Source organism: Rhamphochromis sp. 'chilingali' (genome assembly GCF_963969265.1).
Source record: "Rhamphochromis sp. 'chilingali' genome assembly, chromosome: 11".
Lineage (NCBI taxonomy): Eukaryota > Metazoa > Chordata > Actinopteri > Cichliformes > Cichlidae > Rhamphochromis > Rhamphochromis sp. 'chilingali'.
The window spans coordinates 34,754,288-34,772,669 of NC_137938.1; the positions used below are offsets into that span (position 1 = coordinate 34,754,288).

At 41.6% G+C, this 18,382-nt stretch overlaps 1 long non-coding RNA gene across 2 annotated transcripts; it reads right to left on the minus strand.

Moving 5' to 3' along the window:
- Positions 1 to 704: 704 nt before the first annotated feature.
- LOC308406182 lies at positions 705 to 6,545 on the minus strand. 2 transcript variants are annotated; one of them, XR_013973468.1, is made up of 7 exons: positions 6,396 to 6,545; positions 5,080 to 5,189; positions 2,658 to 2,867; positions 2,408 to 2,467; positions 2,220 to 2,291; positions 1,896 to 2,053; positions 705 to 1,236 (listed from the first exon to the last, which is right to left on the minus strand). It is a non-coding gene; the product is annotated as an uncharacterized lncRNA (long non-coding RNA). The 2 variants fall into 2 exon arrangements; XR_013973469.1 differs by having other exon boundaries at positions 2,220 to 2,297.
- Between the last annotated feature and the right edge of the window lie 11,837 nt (positions 6,546 to 18,382).

Sequence of the window (18,382 nt, forward strand, 5' to 3'; positions counted from 1 at the left end):
TATGCTGCTACAGACTCCGACTGCTGTACTTCATGTCATGCACACTTCTTCTCCACTCACCTCTTTCATTCCCTACATACATACGACGGCAGCAGGCCATTAAGTTTTTGTCTTCTCTATCCTTTAGCGCATGTTTTCCCCATGCTCTTTATTTTATTTTTTTTCTTCTCTTTTTCTTTTTCTTCTTTTCTCTTTCCCCTCACCCCCAACAAGTTATGACAGATGGCTGCTTCTCTCTGAGCTTGGTTCTGCTGCAAGTATCTTCCTGTAAAAAGAGTTTTTTTCCTTCCTACCATTGCAAAGTGCTTGCTCATACACTGTAAAAAAAAAAAACCTGTCAAATTTACGGTAAAATACCGGCAGCTATGGTTGCCAGGAATATACCGTGTAAAAAATGTGGAATCTGTAAAAGACAATACGGTATACTGGTTTTGTAAACCTAATTTCTAAGGTAGACAACGTATTATTTTACCAAAATCATGATAGAAAAAGACAAATATATTTGTCAATTATACAGCAATTTAATGTAAAAAATGCAACTTTCCATAGCTTTTTACGGATATTTGCAGTAAAAAAAAAAGTTATAATAATATTTACAGTAATTTGTTGTTAATTTAACAGTAATAGGATAGACCCTATTATTGTAAATAACTAAAAATAACAGAAATATGTTAAACCTTATTAAAACCTTTGACAGTAAAAAACACAGTGAAATCGTATAACAAATTACAGCATTTTATTTTGACCAGATACATTTTACGGTAAATTCCTGGCAACCACAGCTGCCGGTATTTTACCGCTAAAAATACAGTACAATATGAGGAACATAAATGGTTTACCGTACATTTTACATTTGCAACTGCTAAATATAGAAAAATCTAAAGATGCTCATATACAACCAAGGTAGAGAATATTACTGATAAACAATGAGAAAATTTGACATACCATTTGAAAACAGACTAAACATATCATTTTCTCTATTCCTACAAAACAGCATAGATCTTGAGAATACAGCATGTGTCCATATATATGGCTGGTAATCCATGGAGGAATGAATAAACATGAAACAAAATATTACCTGCCCCTGACCTATCAACAGTAATGAGTCACTGGGTCCTGCCTTGGTGAAGGAAAGGACTCAGTGGAGTTTCTAATGCGCATGGTGTCGACGATACAAGCTCTGCAGGAGTACTTCAATGTCCATCAGGAGTTCACTTTGGACTGGCAGGATCCCCTCTGCAGCAAAAAAATGGACAAAGTTTGATCAGTGCTTGAGCAAAATGCACAGAAATGAACAAAACGTGCTGCCAAAAACAGATCTAATGATAAATGATTTCTTAAGTGTAAAATATACAGTTCTTAAAGGATAGCTATTGTCAAAATGCAACATGGGCTGTTTTGTTTTTTTTGTTTTTTTAAATTGTAAACGAGCCAAATATATATCTAAAAGCATAATTACGACAAACGAGCCATTTTTGAGATTGACCGTGAGTTTGTTTTGTGGTCAATAGCCAGTGAATGGGAATACTAGGGGGCCGGGGCATAAATTTGAGCGCATCAAAATCGATACAGTAAAAAAAAACAAAAAAAAAAAACAGCCCAGTTTGCGTTTTGGCAATAGTTATACTTTAAATCTACTTATGTAAAAGTGATACACAGACAACGCAGCCCTAATCACAATCATAATTTGTTGGAAAACGTATTTAAGTTTCCTATTGATTTATCATAGAACTTGAAGTTAATGGCTGAATGCATGGTGATGAGACCTATCATTCAATCTACATTTTATAGCGTATGAAACTGCTCACCTGGACATGAACCTGAGCTCGGCTGATTAAGATTAGTGTCTCCTGTCCATCTTTCTTTAGCAAAACTTGAATAATACCACTGCTTACCTCTCATTGAATCTTTGGGTGCAGACTTAATTGAAGAGCCTCGTATAAACAGGCAGGGTGTGATGTTTAGGGAAACCAAAGAATACAGGCGCCATCATTTCTGCCAGAAGACTCATGGGGTGCAACGAAGCTTTCATTGTGGACTGGCTAGATACCTTCTGCATTCAGAAAGAAAACAAGAAGGGCATACACCATAAACAATAATAACTGACAAAAATAATGAGACAAGAAATTAAAGTAACAAAATAAGTGCAAATCAAGTTTCCCTGTGTTGCAGTGTAGCTGAATGTTTTTCAACAATTTGATTTACGGTAAAACACATACCAAATATTTCCAGCCAAGGTTTGTTTCAATCTTCAGCACGTTTTTCCTGCCATTGTCTTGAAACTGTTCCATCTGTCCCTCTCATTTGATGCCGTTTACAAAAACAAAACAGCAATATGGTAAAGGGAAAAAGGAAAATGAATTTAATGGAAAAAAAAAGAAAAAAAGATTATGACCTGAAATCTCACCATTTCCTGAGAGTCACAGGTCCTTTGAGTATCCTTAGGGTTTCTGCTCAAATTCAGTGTCTGAAAAGGGCAGGAACAAAACAAACCTTTTTAATCATAATAAAGACAAAATAAGATTTAGAGACAGACAACAAAGTAAAACAATATCACAAACAATAGATTAATTGTACTTTTTGGACCTTGGCCAAAGCATAATAGAAAAAACAGAAAGCCCTTCATGGCTATTGTGCAATGAAATCATAATACTTACTGGTTTGTTTCCAGGCAGCCAGCAGTTTTCTTGCCTGAACTGGTCTCAGGACAGAGTTCAGATCAGTCTCACTGATGAACTGCAAGTCCTCAGATGTCTCCACTCCTAATGATTGTAGTGCCTCCAGTACAATTTCAAGGATTGAGGCAGACAGGTCCGGCAGCACCTTAGTAATGGAACTCATTATGCTGTCCCCCATTTCCAAGATGTCTGATAAAAGAATGTGAATAAAGGTCAATTTACACCAAGTGGTACCTTTGGTCTTAAAATATGAAGCTGATCTTGCTTGATACTACACTTTTATACAGTGTTACGTAAATACCAAACTAACAGCACCATTATTGTGACAGCACACTGTGTTTCAAAGGAACCATTTGGTACCCATACTTCATGTAAGATGTTAATGGATAGAAATCAATTAAGTCAATGATGTTCACACACTGCATCTTTTCTTTTTCCTTTCTCACTGAGTGCAGATGATACTGAGAATGGTATTCTGTCACGTGCATCAACACCAGAAAATAAACACTGTCATTCTTAATCAAAATGAGAACTACTTCACCAATTAGTTCAAGGAAGTGTCCTTTCTTGTACTGTGTTCCCTTGTACATCATTTCTACTGTGAACTTTGTATTGGTTTCAGTAAAGTCAAACATTTGAACTGCTTCTTGAATGGCTTTACTGTACAGCACTGAGTAAAATGGAGAACCATCTTTGACTTTCAAGACAGACTGACACAATGACCCTGCTGCAAGATAGGCTTGAAACATCTGATGTCTTTCAGAGAGTGTATGGCAGAGGTTTTTGAAATTTTTCAGATTTCTGGCACACCTCTTGAAATAACTGTGCTTACTTTCAAAGCGCATTGTCCATAATCTTATCAGTGGGCCAAATTTCAGAATCAGTGCTGGGTAATAGCGTAGAAAATGGTGTTTTGGTCTCAGGTTGCATTCTGGGAACAGAGCTTTTCTTGACTCTAAATATTCTTGAATAAGAATATCAAGATATGCTACCTGAGCCACTGAAATTTTCTGAGCACACACCATGTCTACAATATCTTTCAGCTGCAAAGTTAAGTTCCACACATCATCTGTGGGGTCTGTCACTATGTCACCAACTATGAGAGGCAGCAATCGGAGGAAGTTCCAGTTCTGTATAGCCTGTCCTGAGAGTAGGGCTGCCACGATTAGTCGACTAGTCACGATTACGTCGACTATCAAAACCGTCGACGACTGATTTAATAGTCGACGCTTCGTTTGAAGCTTTGTAAGATCACAAAAGACGCAGGAATAATAGCAGGATTTAAGAGTGTAATAACGGACTGAAACAGAAGATGGCAGCACTGCATGTACAAGGATGCCAGCTGCCGTTAAACCCCGAAGAAGAAGAAGCTGTGTCCCAGAATTCATAGCGCGGCCCAGCTCAGTTTCCAACAATGGCGGCAGCTAGTTAGTTTTAATATTACTCTTATTATTCTTTCTGGGACACAAAATAAACGTTTAACATATTCTCAGGCGAGAATGTAGCTGTGTAAACCTCAAATATCTGCTCAGTTTATCAAGACACCACATATTTTCAAAAGCGCTCCGATGTTTTCGGAGACGTCTGTTACCCACTAGCTCGATAGCGAGCCGGGGGCAAGGTCACTAGCGCCGTGAGAACACCGGACTCCCGGCTAATCGTTTTCAAACCCACCGCCGTCTTTCGCTACTCAGGTTAAACATGATATATGAGTCACTTAGATAAATTAAAAATGTTATTGTTTGGCTTTTTTTTTAGTATTTTATTTGTTCCGGAGTAAATCCGTTTGGCTGAGATTAAAGTTATAGTTTTTGCACAGCTGAATAAACATCAAGCTGACAGCTGATTATCAGAAGTGTGAGATGCTGGAGAATATACTCCGGTGTCCTGTTATATTTCAGATAGCAAGGAGTTTATTAAACTTCACCGAAACAATCTGCAGATTTCATTAAAATTTAATAAACTTATCTTGTCTTTATTTTTAGTTAGCACATACCTGAAACACTTAAAGCTGTAAGCTAATGATAGTTATATAAGAGCAGATGCTGCTGGTGCAATAAGCTGAACGTTTTACGTCCAATGGATGATGATCTGATTAGTCGACTAATCGCAAAAATAATCGGTGACTAGTCGACTATCAAAATAATCGTTTGTGGCAGCCCTACCTGAGAGTTTAGCTGCTTGAGGACTGACCTCAGATGGCTTTGTAGAAGCATCAGAGGCATGGTAACTAAACTGTTTGATGCGTCGGTTTAGAGTGGAGTAAGTGAACCATTCTTTTTTCTTTATGAAGTATTTCAGATACAGTGCCACATCATAAGCCAAAACTCCCTCAAAGATATCATGACCTAGACATGGGGGCAAGCCTGGCATACAAACGTTGAAGTATTTCAACACTGACCTGAACTTCACTCCTTCGACGTCTGGTGTATTGTCAATCTGGAGGCGATCAACAGAAGAGTTGTAGTTCTCTTTGGTACGTTCTGGTCCACCCAGATTTGGGTCAGCATCCTGAAATTCAGATTTCGTTATCAGGCAGTACCTGCAGAAGTACTTTGAAGAACTAAAGTTTTCAGTGAAGCCACCAATACAGTGAGAACCCAGATTATCACCAGCAATGCAAAACAAAGTTCCTTTGACTCTAGTTTCATCTGATGCAACAATCCCACTGTCCTCCAATTCTTTCAAGTCTGCCAGTAATTCAGAGAACACATTAGCATGACCAAAATCTTTAAAATCTTTCTCCCTGCACAGTAAGACAAGAGACATGTGATCTGTGTCTGAGCGTACATGAAGTGGCAAGTTTGCCACTGATGCATATACAGCTAATACCTTGTGTTTTGTCCTTGCAGAGCCTAAAGGGTTAGCGACTTCAAAGGCATCCTGGTAGAGTACTAGCTTGAGACATGATGGGTTTTGACCAAAAAAATCATTTGATTTAAACAGCTTACTATCACTTATGTCACACAGAACATCAACAGGAGGCTCAGTAGAGGGCTCTTCTGATTTCTGCCACAGATCAGACTCTAGCAGACATCTCAAAGTCTCTCTTAAAGGCACATAATAGGCAAACCTATCTTTTCTGTTTTCATCTCTCCCTAAAAATATTTTCTTTGGTTCCACATAGTTGAAGGCTTTTTTAAAGATCTGAGCTCTGGAGTGCACTGTCCTCAATGGCCCGGTATGACATGCAGAAAAAAGATCATAGCTTTTGACAGACTCGCAGACTTTGTTGATGTCCTCCTCTGATAATGATGTGTCATCTTTTAACAGTGATGCAAGTTTACCCAAACCGCCACACCAGTGACATGGGTGGGGGCAGAGTGTCTTCGGTAAAAATGAACCTTAAACGCGCCATACCTGGTGTATGTCTGCTTGCAGCCTGCTTCAATACACCGAAAGAAACGACGTGGCTCATTCCGATGCAGTTTACAATGAAGCACGTAGCCCCTTGATGACTGAACTACCTTACCACAGAAATTACACGTTAACATAACTCCATGTACTTTGGTAATTCCTCCCTAGCGAATTAAGCACGCCAAATACAGAAACTAATCCAGAGCAATGCTTCCCTCGCGACAGTAATGCTAATTAAACTCACAAATGCTAACTAAATTCACAACCTCACTCGTAAAAAAACGAACTGCTAAAATTATCTATAAACGCTGGGCTGGTGGATTTTTATAACAGAGATAACTTGAAGTTGCATGTACTCACCTCACCTCGAACTAATTGTAAGCTGCCAGGATGTCTACAAATTCCGAAGATGCTGTGGTTCAAGCAGCAATAAATGGCGCTAATATACGAGTTCAAAACTGTGTCCGTTAGCGAAGCCAACTTAAGTCTCCTGCATGAAAAAAAGAGCGGTTGGCACACAGCTCAGCAGCGCGCCGCGCTATTGGTCATTTTCAGGTGACGTCATCCCGCAATGTAACGTCGCTCTTTGTTTCTTTAGGAGGAGGTTCGAATTTGATCAGAAGTCATGTCTGCAGACCGCTGCAGCCACATCTTGCCTTGCTTCCCCTTTTTTTGGTGAAATGGTTCGCTCATACTGCACAATGTTGCTACCAAATTTTTTTTTCTCTGCAATTCGAACGTAAAACGTCTGTACACAGTTTACCAGCGGTTTAGCTACCAATCAACAGCGATCACACAAACTCAAAATTTAAGGCCGACCCACTTAAGGTGGTCTGATAATATGGCCTGAAACACAACAACATAAAGTTGTTTTAAAATAATAATTAAAAAAGATTATTGAAATCAATTTTATTCACAACCATGAACTTTATTTTTAACATCTTTTGCTGTTGATTTTTTTTATCAGAAGGTTAACAATGATATACTGCAGGCCTAACTTTTAATCTGTATATCAGTATCTGAATCTTAAAATAAAAAAAATACTATCAGTTTTATTGTCTTTCACTGCTGATATTTGCTTTTTTTTTTTTAATGTATGTACTGGTTGTATTATTACCCTATTTTTTAACATCTTGCTTCTGTAAAAATGAATGTTTTTGTTTGCTTAAAAATCTACAGCTTTATACTGTGAATTCCAATGTGCACAACCCCAAAAGATGTAGTTTTACTCAAATAATACCGTAAAATCTAAGTTTTTCAGACATTTTCAACATTACAATATGTAATTGTAAAATGTATGCATATTTATTTGTTTTCACAGAAAATATTTATAATTTCAACATTTTATTACAGTAAAAAACAAAGTTTTATCCAGTCTCACAATTAACGGTTATTCAATCTATTTAATAAGGTAAAAGGAAGTTTTTGGTTTTACGCTGCATTACCGTTGGAATTTGACGGTGTTTTGCTGTATATTTTACTGACTTTTTTTACAGTGTAGGTTTCTTGATTGTTGGGCTTTTGTGCAGGAAACATTTCAGGCTTTACTTTACAGTATAAAGTGACTTGTAAGACTGCACAGTAAACAAGGTCAGACACCAACTAGGGACAAACAGAAGGACAAATGGAACAACATTGTCATTCCTTATGTCGCAGGTTTATCAGAGAAACTCAGGAGAGTCTTCCTCAAGCATGACATCCCAGTGTACTTCAGACCCAGCCACAGCCATACACTCAGGCAAAAACTTGGTTCATGCCCAGGACAAAACTCCCAAACACAAAGTAAAAAATGTATGCTATGCTCTGCAGTGCAGCGAGGAATGGTCAGACTTCTGCATTGGAACTACCAAACAGCCACTTCATAAACATAACATAGAGGAGCCACCTCAATGGGACAAGATTTAGCTGTACCTCTGCATCTAAAGGACAAAAGTCACTCTTTCAAGGACGCAAATTTTCACATTCTGGGCAGAGAAGACAGATGGTTTGAAAGAGAAGTGAAAGAATACATCTATGTCCACTGTAAACGACCATCTTTCAACAGAGGCGGTGGCTTATGACACTAACTGTCTGCCTTCTATAATCCAGTTTTAAATCCCTTCCCAGACGCCTTAACACCCACTCATATCTTGGGTCAGTTGATCTCAATAAATTGCATGATGGGGTGGGGCAAAGTCATGGTTTCACTTGAAACATTGGCTGATAATGACCCACACCCATTTTTAAACCTTGGCTCATGTGATTAGGCAGATGATTCGCAAGGGACAACTCCAGCTAGGGCTTATTTCTGGGACTCTCCACCAATTGCTGTCAGAACTGAAGAAGCGTCTCGGATGAGAGGTGAAATGTTTTCCACAAACTTAAAGAAGTCCAGTGGCTTTTCTTTCCAAGCTCCTTAGAGTAAAGACTAGAGACAATTTTCTTTCTTTTACCGTACCAGGTCGAAAACATTATGTATTTCTGCTGTAAAGTTAGACATTACAGCAGGAAAGTCTGGGTTAAATCACCGTTGAAGTCACTTAAGGAACTGTAGCATCTGGCACTTCTGCAGCAGCTTCCTTTTTCAGCTTCACTTAATAACATTACAAAGTTTATGTATAGTCAATATGAGACTTTAATAGTCTTAGATATACTTTAAAAGAATGTAGAGAACTTTTACTTTAATCAGTCTCCTATAGCTGTGATTAGCTATGTTTGAAACTACACTAACCCATGCTAGTGCACATACTACAGTTAGCAGTTTGCTAACTGTAGCATGGGAGATGGGTGGTCTCATAGGGTGTCTTGCATTGAAATCTGCTGCAATGACCCGGTTACTGCGTTCACCAGATATCAACACAATTTCGATCCGTTCCTCACGTGTTAACCTGTTCGACATGTCAATGGCTGTGAACAAAGAGAAACTTGTAAATAACTCATGAAAGAATAAAGTTACGTTGAAACCAAGCACACCATTGTTTTTCTTGTGACATTACCAATAAGTTTGATGTGTCACATGGCCCTCTTCCTATTGAAAAACAAAAGTTGTATCCAAGATGGCCGACTTCTAAATGGCCACCATGGTCACCACCCATCTTGAGGAGTTTGCCCCCTCACATATACTAATGTGCCACAAACAGGACTTTAATATCACCAACCATTCCCATGTTATTACGGTGTATCTGTCATGGTCCTGGGCCATGTGGGCCCGGTATTCTCAGTTTTTGTATGTTTTGTATTTCATCCCCTAGTCATGCCTTGGTTCCTAGGTTCTTCTGTTAAGATGTTCCTTATTTGGTTACCTCCTGTGTGCCCCTGTGTAACTGTGAGCCCTCGTGTTTTATTCCATGTCTTCCTCAGCCCGTTATGTCTGTGTTTTCCCCGTGCTCTCTCTCCTCCTGTGTGAACCTCCGTACTTCCTGTTTGACTCTGCCTGTCTCCCGTCAGTGTTATGTTCACCCCGCCCTGTCTCGTTATGGTTATCTGTGTCAGCTGTGTTCCCCGTGTGTTCCCACTTTCCTCGTTAACCCTCTGTGTATTTCTGTCTGCGTCTCCCTCTGTTCGGCGTTGCGTTCTCCCTCATGCTGCGTGGATTTCCCTGTGTTCCTTGGTGAGCTTTATGTTAGTTTTTCCCAGTCTAGTTTTGTATCGCCTGTCATCTTCTGTTAAGCAATAAAGCTGCCTTTTGAGTTCATCCCTTGAGTCCGTGAGTTTTTGCGATTGGGTCCTCATCCTGCCTGCCACACAGCCGAACCATGACAGAAGAACGCGACCACGACATGGACCCAGCAACTCACAACCCCTCCGCTGAGCTCCGGGAGGATTTGATCTATACGGTGGAGTACCACTGTCAGGAGTGGGAGGCGCTGCCAGGAGACGAACACCGGGAGGTCGTAGCCGTCCGTCTACAGCGGATGGTGTCCGGACTCCCGTGGCTGTTCGGCGCGCTGCACCCCCACATCCGGGACTTCCTTGTTTCCACCGTAGGCGTCCGCCCGGAGCTGCCTCTCCAGTGTGAGGGGTCGGAGGACGTTCAGCCCGGTCCGCTGGAGGATTCGCGGCCCGGCTCATCTCCTCCCCCCTCTCGGCGAAAACGGCGCTCACGCCACCGCCGCCCTAAAGTTTCTGAGCAAACTCCGGTGGTGAGTGACACTAACTGTTTCTTCCATGCCACTTCCAAGTTGGACCAACTCGGACAATATTCTGTTCCTGAGTCCGCAGTTTTTCACGTCTGTAACTCATCAGAGATGAACAGTAAGTTTGAAAATGACTGTGTTTCCAGGCCTCATAACATTTCTAAGTTCACCTCTGCACCTATTAAGCATGAGACTGAGTTCATTGCCCCCCTAGAGACTGCTGTTCAGGCTGACTTAAAAAACTCTGGCACTGTAGACTCTGTGTGCGTCATCCCAGAGACCGTTAACTCTGTGTCTGGTAATTCTGGGTCAGTTAATCCAGAGTCTGCATTACCTACCCTCACACCCATGTTTGAGAATGACTGTTTTTCCTTTGCTCCTCCCGGGTCAGCAGTAATTGACACACAGACTGATAATCCCACTTTAGAAAAGAGACTATTTTTGAGTTGCATACTTGTGAATTAAGTGTTAAAGCAAACTGTCCTGAGGTTCCTCTTCCTGCTGAAACCAGAGGGGACCCCCTGGAAAATGAACAGTGTGTCTGCCAACCTCCAAAGGCTACACTTTCTGTTTCTCAGGTTGCTTGTGACCCTCTGCCACATTTAGCTTTTCCTGCCTTGTCTGCTAGCTCTGACTCTGTTTCTCCAGGGATAAAGAATGTTGCTCCTCTCGTGTTAACACTAGCTGATGCGAAGTCTGTTAACTCAGGTTTTTGAAAACACTAAGACTGTGCATTCAATCACAACTGTTAAGGTTAAGTGCAACAAGTTACCGTCCGTCATGTGTAAACTGCTAGGGGAGCTCAGGTTAACTATTCCTGAGTTAGTTTCTCACCAAGTTGCCTCGGACACCGCCTGTGTTAACTCCCCAACTCCTGTACCTCCTATGTATAAGACTGTGGATGGTGTTTCTTCAGTCCTGAACTATGCTGCTCTCCAACCAGCGTATTTAGAAACGGTCTGTGTGAATGCTCCTGTGTCCGCAACGGATCCCTTTGTGCTCTGTATTACTGACTCTGACTCTGCTAAACCTGGATCTTCCTGTGCTATGACTGTTTTAGAGACTGCTACTCCTAACATGGACAGCTTAAGGCCTACAGAGTTGCCAGGAGTGACTCGCCATGAATCTCTGTTGGCTAACACTGCTTCTAGCTCCACTAACTTGATTCTCCCTGTGTCTGTTCCTGTGCTTCGCTCTCCGCCTCCAGTTCCTGTAACCAGGGCAGCGCGGGCCCAGCTCTCCCTTGCACCCGTATCAGCTCCTCGGGTGAGGGTGGCTGAGGTCCAGCTGGTCCCTGCTTCTGTCCCCAGCCTGGCAGTGGCTCCGTTCATCCCGGCACCCGTACCTGCTCCTCGGGTGGGGTTGATGGACACCCAGCCATTGCCTGTTCCGGTTCCCCGGGTGAGGTCAGCCGTGACCCTGCCGACTCCTGCACCCGTCTCAGTTCCTCGGGTGGGAGCGACAGAGGTCCAGCTAGCTCCTGCACCTACACCGGCCCCCAGGGTAAAGGCAGCTAGAGCCCAGCTCGTCCCTGCACCCGTATCTGTTTCTCGGGTGGGGATGGCTGGTGTTCGGCCAGGCCTAGCACCTGTTCCTGTTCCCAGAAAGAGAGCAACCCAGAGTCAGACACCTGCTCAACCACAAGCGCAACTACCACTTCAACTGGCTTTACTATCCATAACACAGTCTGTAGCTCAGTTGTTTACGCAGTTTCTTGTTTTGTCACCAGTCCAGGCTTTAGCACAGTTAGCAGCTCCATCTCCTGTTCAGTCATCGGTTCCACTACCTGCTGTTTCGCCATCACTGCGACATGCACCCCTGTCTTTAGCGCAGCAATCAGCTCCACAGTCTGCTCAGTCATCCGCTCCGTTACCGCCTCAGTCCTTTGCCTCATTGCCTGTTAGTTTGTCAGCTCAGTTATTGTCTCTGTCACCACATCAGTGCTTAGCCCAGCAACCCGTTCAGTCACTGCCCACCTCAGCTGGAAGCCTTTGTGAGCCTTCTTCGCCAGCTGAGGATTACGCGGTGCTGACACACTTTAAACTGACTGTTTGCCCTACACAGCCCCAGCCGTTGCATCCTAAGCCGGCTGTGTGCCCTGTGCCGCTACAGTCAGCGCCCGCGGTGCCAGAGGTCCCCGCACCCGCTGGCTCTGCATCAGTCTCCGCTGGGGGTTCAGGGGAACCCCTCCAGCCTCTCCTCGTCTCCGCTGGCGGCTCTGGTCAGCCCGGCCAGCGCCTCCTCGTCTCCGCTGGAGGGTCCGGTCAGCCCGGCCAGCGCCTCCTCGTCTCCGCTGGAGGGCCCGAGGGGCCCGTTCAGCCTCCTGTCTCCGCTGGAGGGCCCGAGGGGCCCGTTCAGCCTCCTGCCTCCGCTGGAGGGCCCAGGGAGCCCGTCCAGGCACCATCTACTTCTGCGTCGCCTGGTCTGGCCCCGGCTTCGCCCGGTCCAGCTCCAGCATCTGCTTCTGCTCCGCCTGGTCCTGCCTCGTCTGGTCCTGTGCCCACCGGGCCATGGCCAGCACGCCTAACACTGGAGAGCCGCCGCTGCCTTGCGCGCGGCCGGCCTCCTGAACTGCTCCATCGTCTCCTTGGCTGCCGCCTTCTTCCGCGCGGCCGGCCTCCGGACCAGCTCTGTCTCCTGTGCCACCCGTCTGGTCGGCCCCCCGACCGTGTGGCCCGTGAACTTTTGTGCCTGTGGGCCCTGGGTCGGCCTCCTGACGTTTGTTATGAACTAGTGTCTTGTGCTCCGGTGTTTTCTGTTGGGGGTTTTGTTTCCTGTTTTGGTCCCTCCGTCCTGGTCCCCCGTCTCCCGCCCTGGGTGGGGTGTTTTCTGTTTTGCTTGTGTTTTGGTTCCTGGGTTTGGGCTGTCAGGTGCCAGCCCTTAAGGGGGGGGTGATGTCATGGTCCCGGGCCATGTGGGCCCGGTATTCTCAGTTTTTGTATGTTTTGTATTTCATCCCCTAGTCATGCCTTGGTTCCTAGGTTCTTCTGTTAAGATGTTCCTTATTTGGTTACCTCCTGTGTGCCCCTGTGTAACTGTGAGCCCTCGTGTTTTATTCCATGTCTTCCTCAGCCCGTTATGTCTGTGTTTTTCCCGTGCTCTCTCTCCTCCTGTTTGAACCTCTGTACTTCCTGTTTGACTCTGCCTGTCTCCCGTCAGTGTTATGTTCACCCCGCCCTGTCTCGTTATGGTTATCTGTGTCAGCTGTGTTCCCCGTGTGTTCCCACTTTCCTCGTTAACCCTCTGTGTATTTCTGTCTGCGTCTCCCTCTGTTCGGTGTTGCGTTCTCCCTCATGCTGCGTGGATTTCCCTGTGTTCCTTGGTGAGCTTTATGTTAGTTTTTCCCAGTCTAGTTTTGTATCGCCTGTCATCTTCTGTTAAGCAATAAAGCTGCCTTTTGAGTTCATCCCTTGAGTCCGTGAGTTTTTGCGATTGGGTCCTCATCCTGCCTGCCACACAGCCGAACCATGACAGAATCCATATAAAAGGCCCACCCTGTATATCTGTGTGGGTTATGAATCTCTCCAGTACAGGACTCAGTATATGTATATGTATAAGTCTTAACATCAAGACCTTAACCTCCCAACAGTTGATTGCATTGGGAATCTAAGCTAGTACATAGAAATAAGGCTGTTCTTTAGTACGACTTAAAGAACAGCCCTCGTATTTCTGGTACTGATGACCAGGACAAACAAACTTGTACCGATGAGGAGTGGCTGGGATTCAGGAGGTGAAGCAATAAGAAGGTTGGTGTTTTATTTGACTCTTCTTCCAGTCTGAAGTGTATAAGTGTAGCTAATGAACACACTCAGAGTGTAAGCGTGTATGTGACAGTTAGTCCTTAAAGTCCTACCTTTACCACTATTACAGAGTATAGACAGATACAGAGTGCTTTTTGTAAGTAGAGCAGACTTATTTTACTTATTAAATATTAAAGTATATTAAATAAATACAAATTAAAGTTTTAAAAAAACATTTAATTTAGAATGAGTGATCCTATTAATCAATAAATGAAATCAATTACTGACATAAGGAGGAATTTGTCATTGTTGCAATGCTATGTTTAAAATTAGTCTACCATGACTCAAGCTTACAAACAAATTTGTGAAACAGACAAAGCCATAGCACAATAAAACATAATTAACTACTAATTAGTATTTAAAAAATGGACACACAAGGAAGAATGCTTTTGTTTAAAGACAATAAATTGCTAAAAGTCCAAACCCCAAAGTCCAATTTGAAAATTGTGAAAATGTAAAATCTATTCATAGTGCCCCCATATGGCCAAATAAAACAATTTCATTTACACATTTTTGGCAAACGAATGTTTAATGTCATGACATTTTTTCTCTACATCTGTAAGAACATTTGCACACAATGAAATACAAGCTTATTTTCCTAATAAATGCAGTTGAGGTACAGCGATGAGCATTTCCTCATTGGTTTCTTTATGAGTGACAGGGGACTCGTGGCACCGGGGTCCAACCATCCCTCACACCCACTTCACATTCAAGCCTGATGCGTTTTGTCGGAACGCGCGTGATTTCACAAACATCTGCCTTAATGAGTCTTCACCCACAAGTCTTCCTCAAACTTGTGATTGACTTGACAATAAAAAGTAGATGAAACTGTAAATCATGAGACGTAAAATGTACTTCTGTCTTCCCGTGTTCCGTAATGAAGCAGTCATTATGATTATTTTATAGGACTGAAGTTTTTAAAAACTACAGGAATGCATTACTCTGCATAATGAACAGATGTTGTGGCAACAAGCACATACATTATGCATAAAAAATTATTTCAATTTTGATTGTAGACGCTGATTTATTGAGACAAGTCTAGCTTACAACAGTAATGGATTTAAGATGTGCTTTTGTTGTTATTTCCATAATTAATAATAGGAAGGCAGCACATTATATATGCTTTGTATTCATAAAGATGAGAGGGTTTGAGTTATAACAGATAAAATACTGCTTGCTGAACTTTAAAACCACACCAGATTAATTATACATAAAACCAAAACTCTTCTGAATGAAAAAAGAGACAAAAAAATCTCTAAATGCCTTATTGCTTCTTGTCACAGTTTTGATATGCTAAAGAGAAAGAGGATGACTGATAAGATGAGATCAAATGAAGGAAAAGGAAGATAATTATCACAGCATGATGTACTGTACAGTAACAGGAAATCACCCCTAATATGATCCATATACAGGAGTACAAAGACATGAAAAAATATGTTTGGATCAAGCGGGAAGAATGTAAGACGGAAGTTTAGATCATGTCGGTCAATCGCACATTATTTTCAAATAGTCAGCTGATAAAAATGTGGACATAATAGCAGTAAATCAGTAACTAATCGAACTCAACTTTATAGCTTTTTCATACAAAAAAGCAACTTAAACTGCAATAATGCAACATAATAAATATTTGTGTGTATCTAAAGCCCGACTTGCTGTATGTAATTGTAATGAGTAAACTGCAGCAAATGTGAATTAATGTGTATCTAAATATAGTTTTCAGTAAGTGCACTATTTAATCGATGATAAGTGGGTTTGAGACATTTCCAGGAAGTCAGTTTTCCCTCAAAATAAATAAATATTTTCTTTAATCACATCTCTTATTAAACAAAGATATAAAAAGACATCAGACTCATTATTGGAATCACACTGAAAATGTTCAAAAATATAGGTACGTATATTTAAATCGTGTAATTCAGAGTTATTAGCTTTGGTCTTTCAGTAGTTTGATTTGATTTTCTCTGTGATAACACACTTGAACATGTGTTCCAATTTCAACTATTTGTTGTTTTTGTATCGCTTAAAGGTTTTTTTTTTTCTTCCTTCCTTCAGACTCTTATTTGACCGAATATTTCATTTTTTCATAATTGTATTCAGCATCTCACGAACCAACAGCTGTTGTGCCAAAACACTGCTCTGCTACAAGTGCTTCTCTGTGATTTTCCTTTTCAGTGGCAGGTTGGAAAAGCCTTTGAAACAATAGATGCTAAAAAATCTAAACGCTTAAAAAAATTATTCACAATCATAATTAAATTCTCAAAGCCAACCACTGTATCCACCATATGGGTGGGGACAACAATAACTGGTTGATATCCAGATTTGAATGAAAGTAATATTAGCCTGATAAATTAATACTTGCCTGTATTTGATGATATCTGCTGTTAATTTGTGCTGCACAGGCGATGCATTCAAATCATTTAAATATTCATTCTAGACTCTTCTAACAGTATTGAAAGATAATATTCTGGTTGTTTGAGATATTTCTAAATATCTTTGCATGGCTTCTTGAAGGACTTCTGCTGATCCGTTGTGACCTTGTTGGGGACAGACGTTCAGTATCTCTGCTGGACTCTTGGATGCAGATGTCTGCCCGACAGAGTAGAACCTGGTGGAACAAGTCCAAGGTCTGGTGCACGAGGAGGTACGCGAAGTGGGGCGGCATTTGGCTCCACACAGTAGAATTAATGATTTGAAGACACATAGTTGGTGAATAATTGATTCCAGCCCCGAGGATGGTTAGGAGCTGAGTAAAAGACTAATAAATCATTTGTGGTGCTGCCAGTTGTCACTTTCAATTATTTCTGGGTTTGTGATAAACTGCTGCACCTGCCAGCTGCTGGTCCCTCGATTTCTTGGAGCAGAAAGTGACAACTTTACCCAAAACTTTGCTCTCGGCCATGCCTAATACAAACAGCTGCCCTTTAGGACGAACGGTAAGTCAAATAAAATAAAGACAAAGAATTACTCGACTATATTCACCACGTTTGATATTTACTTATCTATACTTTTCACGTACTTCCTGTTTAAGCCAGTTTGACCTTAAGCCAAATCAGCAGCCAGTTCTCAGTTCTTACTGCATCTGTCAGAATATATGTTTAATAAATATGTTTTCATTATTTACTTTAGCCAGTGATAGAATGGGAGTAAATCGAGTTTACACAGAGTAAGTGCTGTAAATAAGGAGGTCATATTAGTTTTACTCTCCTCACATTGTTTCCTTTTTCTTGCTCTGTCTGTGTTGACTGATTAGCTGACAGATGATCCAGATTGATTGATTGAGCTGTTGTAAGAGGCTGCTGTAATGAAAATGTGATAAGCTGCTAAATAAAGAAATAAAATCAACTCTTTCACCTCCTCCCACATCTGACAAGTATAAATCTAACTGATTAACGCTGGTGTGCATTCACATTTCACTTCCTGTTTATTTGAATATAACAGCTTGCATATTGTAGCATTATGAGAACGTGTCTCTCGGTGTAAAGATGTCTTTTTAATGCGGTGTCGCGCCAACACATTGCCATTGTTAACATATGTGAGACTTGTCAAAAATGCTTGTGTTTTGTCACGTGTTTAAATGAGCCTAATGTACAATGTACTACAAGGAAGACCTTGTCAAGTGAATAATTACAGTTACGGATCACAGGCTCCTGCAGACCTTCTCCCGGGAGTGAAGCTTGTCGAGGTAAACTAGGTGTACCACACAGTTCGAGAATTTTAAAACCCCTCAACCGTAAATGTATTAGTCATGTCACATGACCAGTTACCTGAGTACAATTACTAATTTATAATTTAAACAATCTGGTTTTGGAAGGTTTTGCTTTTTCTTTTCTTTTTTTTAAAATTTAAAATCACTGTACCCGAAAACACAAATATAAGAATTTTCTCTTTTATCAATATTCCCATACCAGTAAATGTCATGTGATGGTTGCGTAAAGGAAAGGACGTAAAAGCAGAACACCAACAATACAATGCCATAAACAAACAATATGGATCCACATACACCTCAGAGCTGCAGTTCACATCCTCGGTTGGAGTATTATTAAGCATTACATGCTATTTTGTTTACGCTTCATTCTTGTTTCCTGCAGTTCTTGGTTCATTTTACTACTTAGTTAGGCCAAGAAAAGATTGTGATTGGTGTAACCTTGCATGTTGAACATTTATGCCAATGGGCTTAGAGTCCCTACATGAAGAGAAATCTGAAGCAATTAATTATTTTTTTTGCAAATCATACCTTTGCTGTTGGTGGTGCAAGTGTTCAGTCCACTTGCACATAAGCGAGTCAGACAAAAAAAAGTAATTAAAATGGGTTCCTATATGTAGCTCCGTCAAATATAGTGTACTGTAGGGCTGCCACAAACGATTATTTTGATAGTCGACTAGTCACCGATTATTTATGCGATTAGTCGACTAATCAGATCATCATCCACTGGAC